This window comes from Apteryx rowi, unplaced genomic scaffold (genome assembly GCF_003343035.1).
Source record: "Apteryx rowi isolate R43461 unplaced genomic scaffold, aptRow1 scaffold_332, whole genome shotgun sequence".
Taxonomy (NCBI): Eukaryota; Metazoa; Chordata; class Aves; order Apterygiformes; family Apterygidae; genus Apteryx; species Apteryx rowi.
The window spans coordinates 621,694-626,143 of NW_020449775.1; positions in this window are offsets into that span (position 1 = coordinate 621,694).

Below are 4,450 nucleotides of genomic sequence, written 5' to 3' on the forward strand. Positions count from 1 at the left end.
GCCGGGCAAGGAGCGCGGGCGCGGAGCCTCCCTTCGCCTTCGGGGCGCCTCGGGAACGGCCCTGCCGCCCGCGGGGCTCCTGGCGCTGCGGGGCTGCGGCGCAGGGCTCGGCACCGTCCCGAGGGAGCGTGGCCGGAACGGAGCGCCTCAAGGGGCAGCGTGACCTAAAAACACGCGAGGGCCCCCGCGCCGGCGGCTCGTGCTGCCCAGGGGAGGGGGCTGCCCGCGGCCCCGCTGCGGCCCCCTCTGACGGGAGAGGCGGGCGAGGGGTCACCCAGCCGGGGCGGCCCTGCCGCGCTTCTTCCCTCCGCCTTTCCCTCGCGCGTCCCTCTTCTTGAATTTCCTGCTTGGCGAACCCAGTGGGGTCTGTGCAAAAGCTAGGCACCTACGCTGTGCTAGTCCTTAGAGCCGCGTGGGAGGCAAGGGCAATTCCTGTGCCGGGAGGAAGGCTAAGGGCTGCCGGATCCCGCTGCTACGGGCGGCTGGTTCCCCCGCCTTGCTATATAGACTAGTAGGGACCTGGGGACGTACTTCTGGACTGAGATTCAGATTTCTAGCCTGAGAGGACATTCCCCTGCTGGGCAGTGGTGTGACAGTCTCTGCTCACCCCGTGCAGCCGGACGCGAGGGCAAGAGGAACCCACCGCGGCGCTGCCCAACTGCAGGAGGCAACCAGAAGGCGACGAGTGAGCCACCGCGTGGGGCTCTCGGTGGCCGACACACGGCCCCATGGCAGGGGGCTGAGCAGAAGTGGGGCCGGGCTCGCTGGGGCTCAGCCGTGGGTGCGAGGGGGCCTGCGAGCTGCCGCGCTCAGTAACCGGCTGCCCTGCAGCCCGCCGGCACAGCCCCGCGTCTTGCACAGGGGCAGAGGGACCCCTGCCTATCTGTTACCCCCTCCCAAAATCCACCTTGAGCTGCTCCCTGTGGGGCTTTCCAGCAGATGTGACACTATCACGGGCAACCAGACGAAAACTTTGGTGTGAAGCTTGTAAGAAACTTGTTTCTTATCTGCACACCTCAGGGGCAGTTCACAGGAGTTAGTTCAGGCTTAGGGTGAAAAGGTTGAAACCTGCATGGACTCCAGAGCCCTTTTCTCATTCAGGATGCAAGAAAATCACCAGCTCCCCTGATTTTTGGTGCATCTCTTGAGCAATGGGAGTCAGGTGGAGATGCAGGGGAAAAAAAAAGTCAGTGAAGACCTATTGCCTGAATATTTGCTTTTAAGTAGGTTTTGCAGCCTGCACTGATTTGTGCACTTAGTGCTGGGGKCATCTGGAATTGTGGTGACACCTCATCCATAAAGGCAGCCTTGGAGGATCTCCCCCATACACCCCATCTGCTTGAGCCTGTTCCTGTGATTTGCCAAATYCCCCTTGCTCTGTCAGGCCAATATCATGTCCATGTGTCCTTGCTGAAAATGAGATTACTGAAAAAAGTAACAGAGTCCTTCACCCAAAGGACAATCCTTCACCCAAAGGACTTCATGGTGAATTTATTCCTCAAAGCTTTAAAGAAGATCTTATGGTAATGTGACTTTATGTCATTTTCCTTTTTCATTTTTTAAAGCTGTATTAATTTTTTTTTTGAGCTCTTGGCTCAGTATCCTGTTTTGGCAGCACAGCACATGGGGCATATGCTTGTACAAAATTAATTGAACTTTGAGTAATTAAAAAAGTATATCACACTGGTTCCATTGATTTAATCTGGTCTATTGGAAAGACAGATGTTAGTCATGAAATTCAAATCCAGGTCTCAAGCTCTTCCAGAACTATTGGCTTTGGGGTATAGGTCAAATGTTCAGTCTTGGGATAAGTTTGTTTTCAGCACCAACATATAACAGCAAAGAGATCTCAGATTCCTTCTTTTTAAAGGGAAAATTATAAAACATCTAGAGAAAAAAACGAAAATAACCCTCCGCACCTCAAGAAGTACCCAGTGGCACATGCTGTGAGATACTCAGCGCTAAGGAGCTATTGCACCAGGGTTTCACCGGCTCGCCGGGCAGCAGCCGAGGGGCRGGCACAGGAGCGGGAGTGGGAGCGGGCTGAGTGCCGGATGGCCGCGGGGCTCTTCGGGGGTTTTGGGGGGCATGCTGGTGCGGGGACGCGTGGGGTGCAGCAGGATGTGCCGGGTGGGCGCCAGCTCCTGCATTCGGGGCCGGGAGGGGAAACCGGCCGGGGGGCTCCGCTCCTGGAGCGCAAATCACACCAACCCTGGACTTCGAGGAGCAACTCTATTAGCTGTATTGCTAATTAGTAGCTAGCCAACGTTGATTAGCTGGCTAGCGTAGCTCCTACTTGACCTTTGGCGCTTGAGTTTCTCAGCTGAGTGCCCCAGCAGCGTGCTCAGCCCCGGCGAGTCCTGGGGCTCAGCACCCCGAGTGCCCCCRGCACGCGCCCACCTCTCCGTACCCGAAATGGCCATGGGGAGTGCAAAAAAAAGTGCAAGACTTTGGCAGTGGGTTTCCATCAGGTGGGAGTGAACGGGGCACCCCCTGCCCTGCTCTTCCACAGCAATGTTGATCTGGCTGCTAACTCAGAGCAATTTCACAGAAAATCCAGACTACAGTGTTAGCTGTGAGACTGCTCACCCCGGCTTAGCCATGATGTATTTTCCTAACACAGCCTTCTGTTGAAATCCTGTCCTTCCACATTCAGATGAGACTAATGATACGCTGCTCCAGGTTACAGACGTTTTGTCCATTAATGTTGCTCTTCCGGTTTTGCTCTTCTCTCTATGGCAAACAGCAGTTGTAGGAAATACGAGCGTATCAAACAATAAAGTACAGGCCGCAGAGAATTAGTTTTCCTATTTCAATTACAAAGTGCCTTGAAACTAGCAGACTCTGGGAATGATTTACAAGCTTTACAAAAGAGTCATTTCGCCATCCCTACAGTGCTATAGATGTCTGGAGATTTTTATTGCTACATGCTTAGTTTCAGTACTTCAAGGTTTTTTCTGCCTTCTCTTTGCTGTCTGAGAGTCTCTCAAGTTTGTCTGGAAGGCCTGATTTCTCTTTCTGGTGTCATTAATAATGGAACAAAACCACATTAACAACTGCAACAACAGCCAGTTAGGAGCCAGGCAGCTCCCTTTGCTCTCTAATATGCTGCATGAGTACTCTGAAATGCTTTGTACAAAGTGKTTTTTTTTTTCTTGCCCTTTCCTTTGATGTTTTTTTGCACAGGAACAAATGCTTGACCTTGTCTTTTGCTGAAGAAAAGAAAAATTACCCCAAAGTTAAAAATTCACAGAGATTCCAACCCCGTATCCAGCGACCTGCAACAGCATTTTAGAGGCAATTTTGTCTTGAGAGAAACCTTGGGAGAAAATACGGAGAAGAAATGTTAACAGAGGTTTTGGGACACTTCATCTGCAGGGCCCGAGGGGTTTGGTGGCTACGTGCCATTTCCTTGAGATGCTTTTGGTAGCTGCAGGCTAGCGAACGGCTGGCAGATAGCGGGAGTGAGCTGCAGGCTGCCGAAGCAGCGCCCCGAGCGCAGGACAAAGATGTGGAGGAAAAACAGGTAGCGTCTTGCTGGACTCTCCTCTTTCACGTGTAGTTGGCAGCCCAAGCTTACCTTACTTTTGAAGGTGAAAAGACCCTTCATTAGGAGGATGGTGGGGTTTCACTGTGTAAAAAAATTCCTCTCTTCCGTATAAGATTAAAAAAGTCATTTTCAGCATTTGAAGCGGGAAGTGGCCAAATCCTGCACTTTGTCTGTTGGTGGTTTCTTTCTGCCTTTTAACTTTTTGGCAAGGGCACAGTACAAAGTATCCTTATCTTATCCCAAACAGATCAATATTTCTAAGAGGAGCAATCACAGGGAGTCCGGTCTGTCAGCATTCCTCCACTTTTTAAGCCATCTGTACTATCTGAGTCTCTCTGTGGTTTGAGGTTTGTGGCTTTGGGAGTTAGGAAAATAGAGGAAAAAATGAAAGGAAGTGAAATTCAACCCTGAAAGGTAYGGGAATGTATATCTGGGGGGTGCACAGACACTTAGTAGAAGGGAGACATTTGGAAATAACTTTTATCAGATGAGAGGTATAGCAAACTACACCCTCAAGTGGGGATATCCAGGTGATTGCTTTTGCCCATATCACCCTGTTCAACATCGGTAGTGAAACAGGCCATCACCACGGGGCATTGAAACACGTCCAAGACATTACTCACCCCTCTGCACGCTTCTGAAACCAGGACGTAACAATACCTCTGTGTTCTTTAAATGGGAAGCCAAACCATGAAGATAAAATTGCTTGTTTTCAGGAAGCCTGTGGCAAAACAGAGGGGAAAAAACTCAAAACCTGCTTCCTTGAGTCTCTGAGGTCATMGCTGTCCCTTCCAGAAGGTGAGGTAGGAGCCGGGCTGGGTGCTGGCTGGGCAGGGGAGMGCAGCGGTGGGTGCCGGGCCGTGAAATCTCTCCCTGGCCGTGCCTCTGCCTTCCCGCGAG